Here is a 21,746-nt window from a genome sequence, read left to right on the forward strand (position 1 = left end):
GAATTACAAGAAAATACAAACAACTAAACTAAATTAGGAAACAATATATGAACAAAATAAAAAGTCTAACAAGAAAATAGCAATCATTAAAAAGCAACAGAAATCCCTGAGTGGAAAAATTCAATATTTGAACTAAAGAATTCAATAGACACTTTCAAAAGTAGAGAAGACTAAATCATAGAGAAGAACAAATCAACAATCCGGAGGATAGGAGACTAAAAAATACACAATGAGGGGAGCAAAAATCAATGAAAAAGCTTAAAGAAAACCTGCAGAATTTACATGATACAGTGAAAGTAAACAATATTCATATTATGGGAAAAAGAGAAAGAGAGAGGGACAGAATGTATAGTTAAAGAAATAATGTCTGAGAACTTTCCCAGCCTGGGGAAAGAAACAGATATCCAGATTCATGAGGCTACACAAACCCCAAACAAGTTGAACCTGAATAGGTTTATACCAAGAGACATTATAATTAAATTGTCAAAAGACAATGACAAAAAATGTTAAGAGCAGCAAAAGCAGGAAGTTAGATACAAGAAAACTCCTATAAGACCATTGGCAGATTTCTCAACAGACATTTTCCATTCCAGGAGAGAATGGAATGATAACATTCAAATGGGATCAAAACATTCAAAGAAAACTGTAGAGCCCATCCTACAGCCTCACTTGGGGAAGGAACCAAACCAACAGTCCTATCCATTTGTTCTCAGTCAGTGGCACACACCCCTCGCATCATCCTCCAAGCCTGAAGAGTTGCCTCACCCAAAATATAGGTCATATTTCCAGGGTTTTTTTTTTTCCATTCTAGGAGAGAAAGGGGGTGATAACATTCAAGTGGGATCAAAATATTCAAAGAAAATAAGAGTCAAACAAGAACTTTATACCCAGTGATCTGTCTTTCAGAAACTAAGATAGGATGAAGATATTCCTGATAGAACAAAATTTAAGAGAGTTCATTACCACCTAATCTGCTTTACAAGAATTGCTAAAAGGAGTTCTTTGAGTGGAAACAAAAGAATGCTAGATAGAATCATAAAAACACAGAAGTGTAGTGTTGATTCCTTTGGCACTGGTAAATATACAGTCATAGTTGAATTCTGCAATATGGTAATAGTAGTGAATAATTCACTGAAAACTCTATTACCAAATTTTATTAAAAAATATGTAAATTGTAACAACCATCACATATAATATGTGTTGAGGGAGGAAAAATAAAGTTTATGAATTCCATGGAAGCTAAATTGCTATCCATTTAAAATAGGGTGTTAAAAGTTGAAAATGTCTTATAGAAGCCTCATGATAACCACAAGAGAAAAAAACTAGTTATCAGATAAAAGAACAAATAACTAGGGTTCATCAATGAATTTGGTAAAGTTGCAAAATATAAAATTAGTGCACAGAGACATCTTGTATTTCTACACACTAACAATGAATGATCAGAGAAATTAAGAAAACAATCTCATTTAGCATCACATAAAAACAAATAAAATAACTAGGAATAAACCTAAGATATAAGATATAAGATACTGATGAAAGCAATCAAAGATAATATAAACATATGCAAATACATGCCATGTTCTTGGGTTGGAAGAATTAATATTGTGAAAATGACCATATTACCCAAAGTAATCTACAGATTCAATGCAACCCCTATGATATTACCAGTAGTATTTTTCACATAATTAAAAAAAAAAAAACCTTTTTTAATTTGTATGGTAACACAGAAAGTTGGTGATGGACAGGGAGGCCTGGCATGCTGCAATTCATGGGGTCACAAAGAGTTGGACACGACTGAGCGACTGAACTGAACACAAAAAGACCCCAAATAACCAAAGCAATCTTAAGAAGAAAAACAAAGCTAGAGGAATCAGGCTTCTTGACTCCAGAGTATATTACAAAGCTGCTATCGTCAAAACCATATGGTTCCTGCACAGAAACAGAAATCTATGCCAATGAAATAGGATAGAAAGTCAAGAGGTAAATCCACACACCTATGGTCACCTAATCTATGACATAAGAGGAAAGAATACACAGTGAAGAAAAGACAGTCTCTTCAATAAGAGGTGCTGGGAAATGTGAACAGCTACATACGGCATGCTTGGGGCTGGTACACGGGGATGACCCAGAGAGATGTTGTGGGGAGGGGGGTTGGAGGGGGGTTCATGTTTGGGAACGCATGTACACCGTGGTGGATTCATGTCAATGTATGGCAAAACAAATACAGAATTGTAAAGTAAAATAAAAAATAAATAAATAAATAAATAAATAAAAGAACGAAATTGGAATATTCTCTGATACCATACACAAAAGTAAACTTAAAATGGATTGAAGATCTAAATGTAAGACTTGATATTATAAAACTCTTAAAGGGAAACTTAGGCAGAACACTCTCTGACATAAATCATAGTAATATCTTTTATGATCCAGCTCAGAGGGTAATAAAAATTAAATAAAAAATAAATAAAGAAATGGAAACTAATTAAACTTAAGAGTTTTTGAACAGCAAAGGAAACAATAAACAAAACAAAAAGATACCCCAAAGAATGAGAGGAAATATTTCCCAACAAAGCAACCAACAAGGGATTAATCCTCAAAATACACAAATACCTCATGCACCTCAATATAAAAAAACAAACAACTCAATCAAAAAATGGGAGGAAGATCTAAACAGATATTTCTCCAAAGAAGACATGCAGATGGCTATACAGCATATGAAAAGATACTCAGTGTCACTAATTATTAGAGAAATGCAAATCAAAACTACAATCAGGTATCACCTTAAACCAGTTAGGATCATCAAAAAATCTATGAAGAATAAATCCTGGAGAGGAGAGACAAAAAAAGGAACCCTCCTACACTGTTGGTGGGAATGTAAAGTGGTACAGAGACCATGGAAAACAGTACGGTAATTAAAAAAAAATAAATAACTAAAAATAGAGCTATCATATGATCCTGAAATCCCACTCTTGGGCATATATCTAAAGAAAGCCGTAATTCAAAAGGATATATGCACTCCCATTGTTCACTGTAGCACTATTTACAATAGCCAGGACAGGGAAGCAAGCTAAATCTCCATCAACAGAGAAATGGATAAAGAAAATGTAATACATGTATACAATGGAATATTAGTCAACCATAAAAAATAATAAAATTATGCCATTTGCAGTGACATGGATAAACCTAAAGATTGTAACACTGAGTGAAATGAGACAGAGAAAGACAAATGTCATATGATATCACTTATATGTGGAATCTATTAATTTAAAAAACGGTACAAAACAGAAAGAGAGTCACAAATGTAGAAAACAAACTTATGGTTGCCAAGAAAAGAATTGAGGGATGGATAAATTAGAAAATTGGGACTGACATATCCCTACTACTACATACAAAATAGATAACTAATAAGAACCTACTACATAGCACAGGGAACTCCATTTAATATTCTGTAATGACTTATATGGAAACAGAATCTAAAAGGAGGGGATACAGTTATACACATAACTGACTCACTTTGCTGTAGAGCAGAAATGAACACAACACTATAAATCAACTATACTCCAATATAAATAAATAAAAATAAGTCAATGTTTTACCCTTGAGGGAAAAAAGAACACAATAAAAAAGTCAAAGCATACTGATGCCCAAAGACACCAAAACTTATACAAACAGACAACAAGATAAGAGAAAAGGAACAATGGATCTAAAAAACAGTCAGAAAACAACTAACAAAATAAAAAAGTAAGTCCTTTTCTATCAATAATTACTTTAAATGTAAAGAGATGAAACTATCCAAGTTATTATCATCCAATGGTTAAAAAAAAGACAAAGAAAGTCATTATTCAATGACAAAAGGGCCAATATATCAAGAAAGTATACAAATTATAAATATTTATATGTCCAACACTGGATCTCCTAAATATAGAAATCAAAAACTGACAGGGCTAAAAGGAGAAATAAGCAGTAATACAATAATTGTTGGGGACTTTAATAGCTTACTCTGCATAATAAATAGGCTTCCCTGGTGGCTCAGAGGTTAAAGAATCTGCCCCCAATGCGGGAGACCCAGCTTCGATCCCTGAGTTGGGAAGATTCCCTGGAGAAGGAAATGGCAACCCACTCCAGTATTCTTGCCTGGAGAATCTCATGGACAGAGGAGCCTGGTAGGCTACAGTCCACAGGGTCGCTAAGAGTCGGACATGACTGAGCGACTTCACTTCCACTTCTGCATAATAAATAGATCATCCAGACTGAGAATAAATAAGGAAACAGTAATTTTGAATAAAGCTATAGACCAAATGGACCATACAGACACATGCAGAACATCCTATCCAAAAACTACAGAATACACAAGCACACAGGCAACATTTTCTATGACAGACCAGATGTCAGGCTATAAAATAAGTCTTAGAAAATTCAGTAAGACTGAAATCATACCACATATCTCCTCTGACAATACTGTCATGAAACTAGAAATCAATACAAGAGGAAAAGCAGAAAATTCACATATGGGGAAATTAAATAACACTTCAGAAGAATTAATGGGTCAAATAAAAATTAAAGGGGAAATAAAAGTTTCTTGAGACAACAAAAATGAAATTACAAAATACCAAAACTTGTGAGATATAGCAAAAGCTGTTCTAAGAGACAAGTTCATAGCAATAAACATACACAAGAAGCAAAAAAGATCCCAAATATAGTTAAGTCCCTTTCATAAAAACCTTCAGGTTTCAAACTTTCAGAGCTACAAACAGGCATTCCATCAGCATCAGGCATGAGTAAAATTGCTTGCCTTCTGTCTCCTATTGTTGATCCTTCAGCTTTTTCATCTCCCACCTCCACTCTCTCCTCCAGTCCGTAACTTGTCTTGCCTGTTCACTCACTGCCTAGTGCCTCTATGCCAGCTGTTGTACTCTACTACTGTACTTCTCAAGGTACTGTCTTGTAAAATTTTAAATGCTTTATATTTTATATATTATCTGTGTGAAAGTATCATAAACATCAGTATTTTATACTTGATTGTGTTAGTTGGGTATCTGGCAAACTTTGTTGGACTTTACAAGCAAATTGGACTTACAAATGTTCTCTCAAAATGGAACTCCATTTGTATGTAGCTGACTTACTATAAACAACCTAATCCTATGCCTTACAGAGCCAGAAAAAAAGGGGAAACTGATCCAAAAGTTGACAGAAAAAAAAAAAAGAAATAATAAATATTAGAACAAATATAAAATAGAGAACAGAAAAGCAACAGAAAGATAAACCAAACTAAGAGCGGATTTTTTGAAAAGAAAACTTGACCGACCTTAAGCTAGAATTGGCCAAGAAAAAAAGAGAGAGGAAAAATTAACAAAATTATAAATTTAAAAAAGATGCTAGAATGGAAACCACAGAAATTCAGAGACTCATAAGAAGCTACTATGAACAACTATATGCCAAAAACCATGCAACCTAGAAAAAAAAATGGAAAAATTCTTAGAATCACAGAATTTACCAAGACTGAATCAGGAAAAAATAGAAAATCTGACTAGACCAATTAATAGTAAAGATATAGAATCAATAATCAAAAATTAACTGAGAAGAAAACCCTAGGACCAGATGACTACACTGGTGAACCTTACCAAACATTTAAAGAGTTGACACCAATCCTTCTTAAGACTTGGGCTTCCCTGGTGGCTCAGAGGGTAAAGTGTCTGCCTGCAATGCAGGAGACCGGGGTTCGATCCCTGGGTCAGGAAGATCCCCTGGAGAAGGAAGTGGTAACCCACTCCAGTATTCTTGCCTGGAGAATCCCACAGACAGAGGAGCCTCGTGGGCTACAATCCAGGGGTCACAAAGAGTCAGACAAAACTGAGCAACTTCACTGTCACTTCTTAAAATAGTCCCAAAAAACCAAAGAGGAAGAAATACTCTCATACTCATTCAACAAGGCCAGCCTTATCCTGAAATAAAAACCAGAAAAGGACAATATTAGAAAAGAAAACTATATGCCAGTATCTCTAATGAGTACAAATGCAAAACTTCTCAATAAAATACAGGTACACCAAATTCAACAGCAAAATAAAGGATCATTAACCATGCTCAAGTGGGAATTATCCCTGGGAGGCAAGGATGATTCAACATAGGCAAATCAATGTGATACATCACATTAATAAAATGGGGAAAAAAGAATCATGTTCATCCCAGCAGATGCAGAAAAAGCATTTAACAAAATTTAACATTCATTAATGATAAAAACTTAACAAATCAGGCATAGATGGACATATTTCAATAAAATAAAGGCCATATATGACACACTCACAGTTAACATCATACTTGAGTGAAATTTTGAAATTTTTCCTATAAGATCAGGAAAAAGAAAAGGTGTTCAATCTCACTATTTCTACTCACTGACCTGCCTCTTGAGAAATCTGTATGCAGGTTAGGAAGCAACAGTTAGAACTGGACATGGAACAACAGACTGGTTCCAAATAGGAAAAGGAGTACATCAAGGCTGTATATTGTCACCCTGCTTATTGAACTTACAGGCAGAGTACATCATGAGAAATGATGGACTGGAAGAAACACAAGCTGGAATCAAGATTGCTGGCAGAAATAACAACAACCTCAGATATGTAGATGACACCACCCTTATGGCAGAAAGTGAAGAGGAGCTAAAAAGCCTCTTGATGAAAGTGAAAGAGGAGAGTGAAAACGTTGGCTTAAAGCTCAACATCCAGAAAACGAAGATCACGGCATCTGGTCCCATCACTTCACGGGAAATAGATGGGGAAACAGTGGAAACAGTGTCACACTTTATGGTTTGGGCTCCAAGATCACTGCAGATTATGACTGCAGCCATAAAATTAAAAGACGCTTACTCCTTGGAAGAAAAGTTATGACCAACCTAGATAGCATATTCAAAAGCAGAGACATTACTTTGCCAACAAAGGTCCATCTAGTCAAGGCTATGGTTTTTCCAGTAGTCATGTATGGATGTGAGAGTTGGATTGTGAAGAAGGCTGAGCACAGATGAATTGATGCGTTTGAACTGTAGTGTTTGAGAAGACTCTTGAGAGTCCCTTGGACTGCAAGGAGATCCAACCAGTCTATTCTGAAGGAGATCAGCCCCGGGATTTCTTTGGAAGGAATGATGCTAAAGCTGAAACTCCAGTACTTTGGCCACCTCATGCGAAGAGTTGACTCATTGGAAAAGACTTTGATGCTTGGAGGGATTGGGGGCAGGATAAGGGGACGACAGAGGATGAGATGGCTGGATGGCATCACTGACTCGATGGACGTGAGTCTGAGTGAACCCCAGGAGTTGGTGATGGACAGGGAGGCCTGGCATGCTGCGATTCATGGGCTCACAAAGAGTCGGACACGACTGAGCAACTGAACTAACTGAACTGAAGTACCAGAAGCCTAGCTAGAGAAATTGGGTAAGAAAAAGAACTAAAATATATCGGAATTGAAAGGAAAATAGTAAAACTCTTTCTATTTGAAGATACATGATTTTATGTATAGAAATTCCTTAACTTTCAACCAAAAACCTCCTAATCAGTGAATTCAGTAAAGTTGTAGAATATGAAATTAACATTTAAAAAATCTGTAGCATTTCTATATACTAATGAATTCTGAAAAGAAATAAAATTATTTCATTTACAACATTATCTAAAACAATAAAGCGGAAATAAATTTAACTAAGCATTCAAAAGTCCTCTACTCTGAAAACTACAAGATACTCATGAAAGAAACTGAAGAAGACACAAATAAATGGAAAGGTAGCCTGTGTTTTTAAACTGGAAAATCGAATACGGTTAAAATGTCAATACTACCAAAAGCCAGCTATAAATTCAGTGGAATCCCTATTAATATTTCAATAGTACTTTTTTACAGAAGTAGAAAAGAACACTTAAATTTTATCTGAAACCACAAAAGAACCCAAATAACCAAGAAATCCTCCAAATGGAACAAGGCATCACATTTCCTGATTTCAAACTAAACAAAGACATGGGTTTGATTCCTGGGTTGGGAAGTCACCTGGTGAAGGAAATGGCAACCCACTTCAATATTCTTGCCTGAAAAATTCCTTGGAGAGAGAAGCCGGCGGGTGACAGTTCATAGAATTGCAAAGAATCAGACACGACTGAGCAGCTGAACAAAGACAGACACATGGTCTTCATAACAGTATGGTATTGCCATCAAAAGAAAAATACACAAATGGAACAGAATCAAAAGCCCAAAATAGAGCCACACAAATACAGTCAACTAATATTTGATAAGGGAGCCAAAAATAATCAATGGAAAAAAAGATTATCTCGTCAATAAATATTTGGAGAAAAAATGGAAAAAATGGACAGAAAAATGAAACTACATTCTTACACCACACATGAAATTAACTCAAGATGGATTAAAGATTTAAATTTAAGACCCAAAACTATGAAACTCCTAGTTTAAAATGAGTCAGGTCTTCACATCAGGTGGCCAAAGTATTGGCGTTTCAGCTTCAACATCAATCCCTCCAATGAACACCCAGGACTGATCTCCTTTAGGATGGACTGGTTGGATCTCCTTGCAGTCCAAGGGACTCTCAAGAGTCTTCTCAAACACCACAGTTCAAAAGCATCAATTCTTCGGCACTCAGCCTTCTTCACAGTCCAACTCTCACATCCATACATGAACACTGGAAAAACCATAGCCTTGACTAGACAGACCTTTGTTGGCAAAGTAATGTCTCTGGTCTTTATAATATGCTGTCTAGGTTAGTCATAACTTTCCTTCCAAGGAGTAAGCATATTTTGATTTCATGGCTGCAATCACCATCTGTAGTGATTTTGGAACCCAGAAAAATAAAGTCTGACACTGTTTCCACTGTTTCCACTCTTTCCCCATCTATTTCCCATGAAGTGATGGGACCAGATGCCATGATCTTAGTTTTCTGAATGTTTGAGCGTTAAGCCAACTTTTTCTCTCCCCTCTTTCATTTTCATCAAGAGGTTCTTTAGTTCTTCTTCACTTTCTGCCTTAAGGGTGGTGCCATTTGCATATCTGAAGTTATCGATATTTCTCCTGGCAATCTTGATTCCAGCTTGTCCAGCCCAGGGTTTCTCATGATTTATCTGCATATAAGTTAAATAAGTAGGGTGACAATATATAGCCTTGATGTACTCCTTTTCCTATTTGGAACCAGTCTGTTGTTCCATGTCCAGTTCTAACTGTTGCTTCTTGACCTGCATACAAGTTTCTTAAGAGGCAGGTCAGGTGGTCTGGTATTCCCATCTCTCTCAGAATTTTCCATAGTTTATTGTGATCCACACAGTCAAAGGCTTTGGCATAGTCAATAAAGCAGAAATAGATGTTTTTCTGTAACTCTCTTGCTTTTTCCATGATCCAGCGGATGTTGGCAATTTGATCTCTGGTTCCTCTGCCTTTTCTATAACCAGCTTGAACATCTGGAAGTTTACAGTTCACATGTTGCTGAAGCCTGGCTTGGAGAATTTTGAGCATTACTTTACTAGCATGTGAGATGAGTGCAATTGGGTGGTAGTTTGAGCATTCTTTGGCCTTGCCTTTCTTTGGGATTGGAATGAAAACTGACCTTTTCCAGCCCTGTGGCCCCTGCTGAGTTTTCCAAATTTGCTGACATATTCAGTGCAGCACTTTCACAGCATCATCTTTCAGGATTTGAAATAGCTCAACTGGAATTCCATCACCTCCACTTGCTTTGTTTGTAGTGATGCTTCCTAAGGCCCACCTGATTTCACATTCGAGGATGTCCGGCTCTAGGTGAGTGTGAGGTATTTTGATTTCATGGCTGCAATCACCATCTGTAGTGATTTTGGAACCCAGAAAAATAAAGTCAGACACTGTTTCCACTGTTTCCCCATCTATTTCCCATGAAGTGATGGGACCAGATGCCATGATCTTAGTTTTCTGAATGTTTGAGCGTTAAGCCAACTTTTTCTTTCCCCTCTTTCATTTTCATCAAGAGGTTCTTTAGTTCTTCTTCACTTTCTAGGTAATGAGCATTACTTTACTAGGTATTATCTGGGTTGTGAAGATCTTTTTTGTACTGTTCTGTGTATTCTTGCTACTTCTTCTTAATATCTTCTGCTTCTGTTAGGTGAGATTATATCAAGCTAAAAAGCTTCTGTACAGGAAAAGAAACCATCAACGAAATAAAAGACAACCTAGAGAATGGGAAAAATATTTAAAATCATCTGTTAAGGAGTTAATATCCTAGATACAGAAAGAATTTATACAATTCAACTGCAAAAAAGAAAAAAGTGAGCAAAGAACTTAGAAACTAGGAGCATTTTTCTGTAAAGAAAGGACAGACAATGTTGAAGCCCAGAAACAAATCGTTTTATTGGAAGGGAAGGAAGGTGAGGGCAGTATGTTGGCCTCTTTCTTTACTACCAATGCATAGAGCGACACTATGGCTTAAGATTATATATAGATTAAATAGTTTTATACTCATACCCTATCAGCCTGGAGGAGGGCACGGTTACCCACTCAAGTACTCTTGTCTAGAGAATACCATGGACAGAGGAGCTTGGTGGGCTACATGTCCTTAGGGATGCAAAGAGTCAGACATGTCTGAAGGGACTTAGCATCCTACCAGTAGTTCACACAACCATTTTGACACCTCAGAAAGTTTGAGTGGGATAAGATCTGACATAACTGGGAAGGAAGGGTATAGCTCACAGAAGGTAAATGGACCCCTGAGTGCACGCCTGCTCAGTCGCTCAGTCTTGTCAGACTTCTTGCAACGCCATGAATTGCAGCCCTCCAGGCTCCTCTGTCCATGGGATTTCCCAGGCAAGAATATTGGAGTGAGTTGCCATTTCCTCCTCCAGGGGATCTTCCCAACCAGGGGATCAAATCCACATCTGCATCTCCAGCATTGCCAGGAGGATTCTTTATCATTGTGCCACCTGGGAAGCCCAAAACGGACTGCTAGAAGAAAACTACCACAGCAACTAGGTTTCCTTAGGAAACAGCTCTTCATTAAGAAAGTAAAGTGAATCTGTTTAGTGCCTGAAAAACCCAACTGCCACACATGGCTCAGTCAACTGCACAACATTATACCACTATTATGTAAATATACCAGCTGTCTTAGAAAAACATGGTGCCTTTGGCTAAGTGAGATGAATGAGTGGAAAATGCCACAGTGTTTCTACTAAGAATGGGACACAACTGGCTAGACTACTGTCATACTGCCTGGATTCAAAATTCAACTCTGCCACCTTTGGGGTGACCATAAGCACAGGCACATTAAATAAACTTTCTGCGTCTCTTTTTCTTCAATAAGACTGATCTGGTAAGTTTGTTGTGAGGATGGAGTAACAATGAATAACTAGAACCGTTTTCCTCTCCTTCTTGCTATCCTCCTCATTCAGCTCCCCTTTCTCTATTTTCTGCTATACCTGCTTCTCCTTTATCCTCATCTTTCTTCTACTTCACTATAATTATTAGCTCCTTCAACAAATGTTTATTGAATATTCGCTATGTGCCAGATGCTCTACTATGGCCTAGAATTACACTGATGAAAAAATACTGGGAGTATCTCATTTTATTTTACTTCAATTCGTTGTGCTTTGCAGATATTGCATTTTTCACAAATTGAAAATGTGTGGCAACCCTGCATCAAGCAACTCTATTGGTACCATTTTCCCAACAGCATCTGTACACTTCATGTCTCTGTGTCACTTTTTGGTAATTGTTGCAATATTTTAAATTTTTTCATTTTTGTATTTCATTATTGTATTATTGCCATGGTGATCTGTGATCAGTGACCTTTGATGTCAGTATTGCAAAAGATTAAAACATGCTGAAGGCTCAGATGATGGTTAGCAAAGTATTTTTTAATGGTGGTATGTACATTGTTCTGTTAGACATAATGCTATTACAAACTAGCAGATTAAAATATAGTAAAAACACAACTTTCATATGTACTGGGAAACCAAAATAATTCATGTGACTTGCTTTCTTGTGATACTCACTTTAATGAAGTGGTCTGGAATCAGACCACTGCAATATCTCTAAGATATGCCTTTATACGTGTTTCCTGATCTCTTTGAACATATGAAAACACTAAGTTTTGCAGAGCTTAAAAGCTCAAAGTTATAGTTTAGAAGGAAACTGTTGAATAAAAAGTTAAATATCTGACTACAAATTGTGATAATTTTATTGAAAGAAAATAGCAAGGAGCAAGCAATAGAATGATCCTAATAATCATTCCAACATGGTGGAAGGACTCTCTGAAGAACCAACAGATAAATGGAGCTATAAAACTTCCAAAACTTTGAAAGAACAAATGTTATTTAATTTTCCAAAAACTATCATCCAAAATATACTTATTCCAGTCATTTCAAACACTAGTATTCTAACTGCTTACACATAATATACTTATCAGAATTTCTATGGTAAAAAACAGAATAATCTTTGCTTGGAGCCTAAGATTGTTTCTATGGAAAAACAAGTTAATCAGACAAACAGTAGGTACATTCTGGGAATATCCTCATGGTTCAGTGACTGACTCCAAGCTTCCAGTGCAAGGGGCCCAGGTTGGATCCCTAGTCAGTTTATTAGATCCCACACGACACAACTAAGAGTTCATATGCCACATTGAAGAACAAAAACTGATGCAATAAAGACTGACAACCCTGTGTACCAGCACTAAGACCTGCCATAGCCAAGTAAACTTTTTAAGAAGAATATTTCATTTAAAAGGTCAACAAAATTGAGAAATGGGCAGAAGACCTAAGCAGACATTCCTTCAAAGACGTATAAACAGCCAATCAGTTCAGTTCAGTCTCTCAGTCATATCTGACTCTTTGTGACCCCATGAACTGCAGCACACCAGGCCTCCCTGTCCATCACCAACTCCCAGAGCCCACCCAAACTCATGTTCATCGAGTCAGTGATGCCATCCAGCCATCTCATCCTCTATCGTCCCCTTCTCCTCCTGCCCTCAATCTTCCCCAGCATCAGGGTCTTTTCCAATGACTCAGTTCTTTGCATCAGGTGGCCAAAGTATTGGAGATTCAGCTTCAACATCAGTCCTTCCAATGAACACTCAGGACTGAGCTCCTTTAGACGGGTTTGGTCTTCTTTCAGCCCAAGGGACTCTCAAGAGTCTTCTCCAACACCACAATTCAAAAGCATCAATTCTTCAACACTCAGCTTTCTTTATAGTCCAACTCTCACATCCATACATGACTACTGAAAAACCATAGATTTGAATAGATGGACCTTTGTTAGCAATGTAATGTCTCTGCTTTTTCATATGCTGTCTAGGTTGGTCATAGCTTTTCTTCCAAGGAGTAAGCATCTTTTAATTTCATGGCTGCAGTCACCATCTGCAGTGATTTTGGAGCCCCCAAAATTAAAGTGTGACACTGTTTCCACTGTTTCCCCATCTATTTCCCATGAAGTGATGGGACCGGATGCCATGATCTTCGTTTTCTGAATGTTGAGTATTAACTCAACATTTTCACTCTCCTCTTTCACTTTCATCAAGAAGCTCTTTAGTTCTTCTTCACTTTCTGCCATAAGGGTGGTGTCATCTGCATATCCGAGGTTATTGATATTTCTCCCGGCAATCTTGATTCCAGCTTGTGTTTCTTCCAGTCCAGCGTTTCTCATGATGTACTCTGCATAGAAGTTAAATAAGCAGGGTGACAATATACAGCCTTGACATACTCCTTTCCCTATTTGGAACCAGTCTGTTGTTCCATGTCTAGTTCTAACTGTTGCTTCTTGACCTGCATATAGGTTCCTCAAGAGGCAGGTCAGGTGGTCTGGTATTCCCATCTCTTTCAGAATTTTCCATAGTTTATTGTGATCCACACAGTCAAAAGCTTTGGCATAGTCAATAAAGCAGAAATGTTTTTCTGGAAATCTCTTGCTTTTTCCATGATCCAGCAGATGTTGGCAATTTGATCTCTGGTTCCTCTGCCTTTTCTAAAACCAGCATGAACATCAAGAAGTTCACGGTTCACGTATTACTGAAGCCTGACTTGGAGAATTTTGAGCATTACTTTATAGCATGTGAGATGAGTGCAATTGTGCGATAGTTTGAGCATTCTTTGGCATTGTCTTTCTTTGGGATTGGAATGAAAACTGACCTTTTCCAGTCCTGTGGCCACTGCTGAGTTTTCCAAATTTGCTGACATATTGAGTGTAGCACTTTCACAGCATCATCTTTCAGGATTTGAAATAGCTCAACTGGAATTCCATCACCTCCACTAGCTTTGTTCGTAGTGATGCTTTCTAAGGCTTACTTGACTTCACATTCCAGGATGTCTGGCTCTATGTGAGTGATAATACCATCCTAATTATCTGTGTCGTGAAGCTCTTTTTTGTACAGTTCTTCTGTGTATTCTTGCCACCTCTTAATATCTTCTACTTCTGTTAGGTCCATACCATTTCTGTCCTTTATCGAGTCCATCTTTGCATGAAATGTTCCCTTGGTATCTCTAATTTTCTTGAAAAGATCTCTAGTCTTTCCCATTCTGTTGTTTTCCTCTATTCCTTGGCACTGATCACTGAGGAAGGCTTTCTTATCTCTCCTTGCTATTCTTTGGAACTCTGCATTCAAATGGGTATATCTTTCATTTTCTCCTTTTCTTTTCACTTCTCTTCTTTTCACAGCTATTTGTAAGGCCTTCCCAGACGGCCATTTTGCTTTTTTGCATTTCTTTTCCATGGGGATGGTCTTGATTCCTGTCTCCTCTACAATGTCACAAACCTCTCTTCGTTCATCAGGCACTCTGCCTATCAGATCTAGTCCCTGAAACCTATTTCTCACTTCCACTGTATAATCATAAGCGATTTGATTTAGGTCATACCTGAATGGTTTACTGGTTTTCCCCACTTTCTTCAATTTAAGTCTGAATTTGGCAATAAGGAGTTCATGATCTGAGCCACAGTCTGCTCCTGGTCTTGTTTTTGCTGACTGTATAGAGCTTCTCCATCTTTGGCTGCAAAGAATATAATCAATCTGATTTCAGTGTTGACCATCTGGTGATGTCAATGTGTAGAGTCTTCTCCTGTGTTGTTGGAAGAGGATGTTTGCTATGACCAGTGTGTTCTCTTGACAAAATTCTATTAGCCTTTGCCCTGCTTCATTCCATATTCCAAGGCCAAATTTGCCTGTTACTCCAGGTGTTTCTTGACTTCCTACTTTTGCATTCTAGTCCTGTATAATGAAAAGGACATCCGTTTTTTTGTTTGTTTTTGTTAGTTCTAAAATGTCTTGTAGGTCTTCATAGAACTATTCAGCTTCAGCATTACTGCCAATAGTCACATGAAAATATGCTCGTCATTGCTAATTAGCAATTGCTAATTAGAGAAATGCAAATCAAAACTACAGTCACACATCACCGCACACTGTTCAGAGTGGTCATCATTAAAAAGTCTACAAATAAAAAATGTTGAAGAGGATGTGGAAAAAAGAGAATCATATTACACGGTTGGTGAAAATGTAAATTGGTTGCAGCCACTGTGGAAAACAATATGGAAGTTCTTCAAAATCTAAAAATAGAGTTAGTATATGATCCAGCAACCCCCATCCTGGGCATATATCCAGAAAGAACTACAATTCAAAAAGATACACACACCCTTATGATTATAGCAGTACTATTTACAGTAGGCAAGACATGGAAACAACCTACATTTCCATTAGCAGATGAATGGATAAAAAAGATGTAGTACACCTACCCACCCACAGCCACACCCACACACAGGAATATTACTCAGCCATGAAAAAGAATAAGACAATATCATTTGTAGCAACACAAATAGACCTAGAAATTATGCTAAGTGAAGTCAGACCAGAACAAATATCATACTACATCACTTATATGTGGAATCTAAAATATGATACAAATGAACACTTATCTATGCAACAGAAACAAACTCACAAACATAGAGAACAGATTTGTGGTTGCCAAGGGGGAGGAGAGTGAGAGAGGAAAGGATTGGAGCTTGGGATTAGCAGAAGCAAACTGGTAAATACAGAGTAGATAAACAACAAGGTCTGACTGTAGCGCCCAGGGAACTATATTCAATATCCCATGGCAAATCAGAATAAAAAGAATATGAAAAAGAGTATATATATATACACATTTATATATAATTGAGTCATTTTGCTATACACAGAAATCAATAAAATATTGTAAACCAACTCTGCTTCAATAATTTTTTAAAAGTCAACAAAAATGAAAATAGACCTTTAAATGAGTATTACACGTTTTAACTAAATTTATTGAACTAGTCCATGAAGAAAATGCAACCTAAATTAACCAAATCCTTAACCTTAAGGAAAAAAGATTTTATATGAGAATCAAAAGAACTAATTATAATTATTGTATAACATCTTTCATGTAAATACTGTTGTCTCAAGTGTGAGGAAAAGGTTCTTAGCATTCCTGCTGATACAATATAGGGAGGTTAATTATAATTAGTCTATAAGACTGATAAAACATTATTGTTAAAACATTCAAAGAGAGGATTTGGAAAGCTATTGTGAGATTTTACTGGTTTTTTTCACCTTTTGTTTTTGAGAGCAAAAGGTGAAATAGAAACCAGTAAAAGAAAACAAGTTTGGACAAAACTAGTGGTCAAAATCAATAAAATAAAAAAAAGAAATGTGAGTCTGACAGTTAAGAGGACTGATTTCCTTTCATCTAATCAGATTCTTAAATTGCAGGAGTTGGAAGAAATAAAGCAATAAGACATGGTTCAGACACACAACTTAGAGTAAGAAAAGAAGAGAAACTTTAGGACCTAACTCTAATTGGTGGATGTCTCTACTGTCAAGTTGGAGCCGAAAATGACATCCCACTCCAGTATTCTTTTCTGGAAAATCATATGAACAGAGGAGGAGCCTGGCAGGCTGCAGTCCACAGGGTCGCAAAGAGTCAGACGCGACTAAATGACTTCACTTTCACTTTCCACTGCCAAGTGACCTGAAATGTACAAGTAAATGCCAAAGTCATTGGCCTCATCTCATCTGACATTCATGACATCTTATTTGACATTCATGATTAATGGTACATCAAGTATACAAGATCTCATAAGAGTGAATCTCCTTTTATAAACCTTTTATTTTTATTTTCCAGCAGCTAACATCATTTTACAGAAAAAAGTGAAAGAGTAAAATTTTGGTGGGTATGTTACAGCTAACAGTTGAACTGAGGCCACTATCCACAGCAACGAAAAATATAATTAAGTAATTAATGACTCAGGCTTTCCTTGTAGCTTAGTGGTAAAGAATCTTTCTGCCAATGCAGGAGACACAGGTTTGATTCCGAGGTCAGGAAGATACCCTGGAGAATGAAATGGCAACCCACTTTAATATTCTTGCCTGGGAAATTCCATGGACAGAGGAACCTGGCAGGCTATAGTCCATGGCGTTGCAAAGAGTTGGTCACAATTTACCCCCTGTGTTGTGCTGTGCTTAGTTGCTCAGTTGTGTCCAGCTCATTGCGACCCCATGGACTGTAGCTGACCACACTCCTCTCTCTAAAGAATACTCTAGGCAAGAATACTGGAGTGGGTTGACATGCCTTCCTCAATGAAGCCACTAGTTAACAACAACAACTAATAACTCAGGTTACTTACGAATATGTCACTTATGTGTTATTCCCTACACGTCTTTAGGCAAGACACATATTAGCTGCAAAAAGAGCATATAGAAATATGCAAGATATTCTTTCTCTAGTATTAAAAAAACATGTAATTTAAGTATACTTGGGGAAACAAATATAAAGACAAGAACCATGGAGGCAGATATTAGTTAGCTTCAAAGTAAAATGATGAGCTAAACAACAAATGTGTGAGGTAGATGTACAGAAAACATGCTCCTCATATGCTTATAACATTAGCTTGAATTATATATTCATAGATTATATGTACTCTTCTACATTATAACAATTATCTGTTTCAAAAGAACTATTTTAGGAGGTTTTTTGTTGTTGTTGTTGTTGTTTTTCCCCTGCACTTCTCATTCTTCTTTGCAGGTACTGATTTTAAAATCATTTATTTGGAAAATACTTAGTGCATAGTTTTAAATAATTTCTATGTAGCCCATTATTATTAAGTTGGTGAAAGTTTATTTTGGATGCTATCATTTTAAATAATTTAAGCATTATTTTTTGCTTTTACTAAATTGTAGGAGAAACAAAAATCATAAAATATTTAACATATCTAAGTTTTTTTCTTTGGGGCCTTATATAAACCATATTGTTAGTAGAAGATATGATGCTCAGGGAAAAAACACTAAGTTTAAGATTATAACATTTTATAATATTTCTGTGCAGAAATTTAGCCCACAGTTATATTATACACATACTGACTTCTCATTGAGATGAATATCAATAAATTGATTGACCTAAGAGATAAATATTGATTTTTAGCAAGCCCAAGGTCTAAATTCATATCAGACAATTCTTCTTGATATTTCCTAGGATGCAAAGTCAATAAATGAATTGTGATAGTTATATTCTGAATAATTTCCCAAGTATGCAAGAAAGTTGGTTTTTTACACTGTTATGGAGAAATGCCGACCAATTTACATCTATATTCTGAGAGTACTTCCTAAAAATACCCAAATGAAATATCTCTCATATTGTTGCTCTAACAGTTGACTCATTTTAATAACATTGAATATTATACCAATTCAGTGCTATTTCTCATATTCAATATATATTTCCTTTTTACTAGATTTCTTTTTATATGTCACCATTATATTTAGGCTTTTTTGACAAGAGTCTAGCCTCTGAAGTTAGATCAGAAAAAAATAAAATTAGTTACTGGGTGAAATGTTATTTGTTGATGGTTTGGCAGTAATTAAAATAAGCATACAGATGTTTGCACAAATTGTTTTTAACTTAAGTGAATAAAGGTTCTGGAATTCTATACATAAGCATAAGGTTCCTTTCTGCAACAGAGATACTGCATTCTCCTCCCTATCACCTAAGTTTTATAGCTTTGGTCTAATCAAGAGCTGACAGCAGCATTAGGCATATGCTTAAGTTTTAAACAGGCATCAAGGCACCTGCTTAAAAGTGAATTCACAGCACTGATGATGATAGCTTGAATTTCTAAACCAGGAATTTGTTACTATCAACAGCCAGTTGGTATATACAGTTAACCTAATAAGTGTTCTGAACAGTGCCCCAAAATATTGTTATCCTATTGTTTCCACCCTGAGTCTTGATTCCAAGTAAGGGAATAATGTATAGAGCTCTTTCTATCTCAATCTCCTCAAAGATTGTGGTGGTATAACTGAAGATACATGAAGTTACAACAAGTACAGCATATCTTTAATATTTTTCTTCAGTGTAATTAGAGGGACTTCCCTGGTGGCTCAGACGGTAAAGCATCTGACTACAATGCGGGAGACCCTGGTTTGATCCCTGGGTCAGGAAAGATCTCCTGGAGAAGGAAATGGCAACCCACTCCAGTACTCTTGCCTGGAAAATCCCATGGAAGGAGGAGACTGGTAGGCTGTAGTCCATGGGGTCGCTAAGAGTCAGACACGACTGAGCAACTTCACTTTCACTTTTCACTTTCATGCATTGGAGAAGGAAATGGCAACCCACTCCAGTGTTCTTGCCTGGAGAATCCCAGGGACGGGGGAGCCTGGTGGGCTGCCATCTATGGGGTCGCACAGAGTTGGACACGACTGAAGCGAATTAGTGGTAGCAGCATATATACTTGCTAGAGTTGCCATAACAAATACTGCACACTGGGTGATTTAACAGAAACTTATTTCCTCATATTTCTGGATCTTTCCTGGTGGTTCAGATGGTAAAGAAGACACTTGCCAATTCAGGAGATGCGGGTTAGATCCCTGGGTCAGGAAGATCTCCTGGAGAAGGAAATGGCAACCTACTCCAGTATTCTAGCCTGAGAAATTCCATGGAAAGAGGAGACCGGTAGGCTGCAGTCCGCAGGGTTGCAAAAGCGTCAGATACAACTTAGTGACTAAACAACAACAACTCATGCAAAGTAACATAGAAAGCTCTTAGAAAAAAATGACTGACATTTGTCAATGAATGAATGGTTATTAGCAGCACTGGTAACTATATAGTAACCAGGTTAAGCAATTTACATATGCTATTTAATTTTATTTTCTAAATGCCCAATGAGATAAATGCTACTATTATTTGTATTTTACAAGTGAGGATAGTGGGGCTGACATAGGTAAACTCAACTAGTAAATGGAATAAACATATTCAAAACAAGGTCTTTCCAGGTTTAGAATTCACACTCTTAACAACCATGCTACCATTTCTCTCCCATATTTCTCAATGGTGGTGACAGTCTCAGTAAACATTTCCCCATCTGGTTTCAAACCATAACTGTTTTCAGTCATGCTTCTTCCCTCCCACTTCACTTAGTAGGTGACCATCTTTATTCCAAAATATACAAATAATAACAGTACAAACAAAACATATTGCACCTATTGCTCCTTTACTTTCTATTCTCCTTTGGTTTAAATTTATTAAAAATTGCATGTTTCTGCAAGATTGTGATTATATTTACAAACCAAACCAACAAATAGGATTGCCTCATCATATGAAAATGATATAACCCCAATTAGAGGGAAAGAGAAGGATCAAACAGTGAAAAAGATTACTATGACAGAGCTGCACCTCTGGAAGAAAGCATACAGATGAATGATGACTTCTCCTGTTTGCCCAGCTCCAAATTCAATATGCTTTCCACAAGGGCAAGTTGCCTAGTGAACTGGAATAACTAATTGTACAGATCAAATGTGTTTTTGATGGGTCTCGAATTTCTAAAAAGTTTTTTGCAATGATGCTTAATTACTGTTTGGGAAACCAATATGCTGTCCTGAGTTCTTAACTCTACCAGTTTTCAATTTTTCTTCCTCTTTTTTTTTTCCAGTACTGCCTGTTTTAGTTCAGTAGAATGAATATTCCTGAATCTCAGATTTAAAGAGTATAAAACAGATTCCCTGAACCTTTCTTAGAAAGACATTAATAAAAAATAAGATGTCAGTTTAATATAATGTCACTATTCACCCCAAATCCTTCCTGGTAGATTCCCATGAGGAATCTTTCATGCACATTTACTCATTTTTTGGTCTAATCTGCTCACCTAACCTTTAGAGAACTTAATTAAGTACTTCTAAAAGTAATATCATATACTTCATAGAAACAGAATTTTCCATTAAAAGTTACCAAAACAAATGGGTGAGAATTACATAGTTGAAAAGAAAGACAAAGTGAAGGTGTCAGCTAAATGGAGATAAAAGATGAAAAGAAAATTACTGTGTCATCAAAAAGATAATGAAGTTGAAAAGAAATAAAGAAGATGAGACATTTTCTAGGAGGTATAAAACAGTTTGACTAGAGCCAATAAAAAAGAAAGAAACTTTGGTAAAGGAAATGTCACTGATTCGATATTGTGAAAGCTGAAATGCACATTTTATTTTATGCTTTTATAGGCTAACAAATAAAAAAGGGTACTTAAACAAGCAATATCTGATTTTTCCACAGATCGGGGTACAGATTGTATGACATTGTCTCTATAGGAATACAACCTAATCGCGTGGCACTATGACACCATGAGGCAATGTGAAAATACATTTTGAAAAAGACATTGAGCTTGTGTGCCACATACAGAAGGAAGCAAATGCATTTTTTAATCCCGGGAAAAGATGAAAAGGAAACTGCTAGGATATACGCCTTTGAAAGAAATCTACACAGAAACAAAAATCCATT

This window comes from Oryx dammah, unplaced genomic scaffold, assembly GCF_014754425.2.
Source record: "Oryx dammah isolate SB20612 unplaced genomic scaffold, SCBI_Odam_1.1 HiC_scaffold_16, whole genome shotgun sequence".
NCBI classification, from domain to species: Eukaryota; Metazoa; Chordata; class Mammalia; order Artiodactyla; family Bovidae; genus Oryx; species Oryx dammah.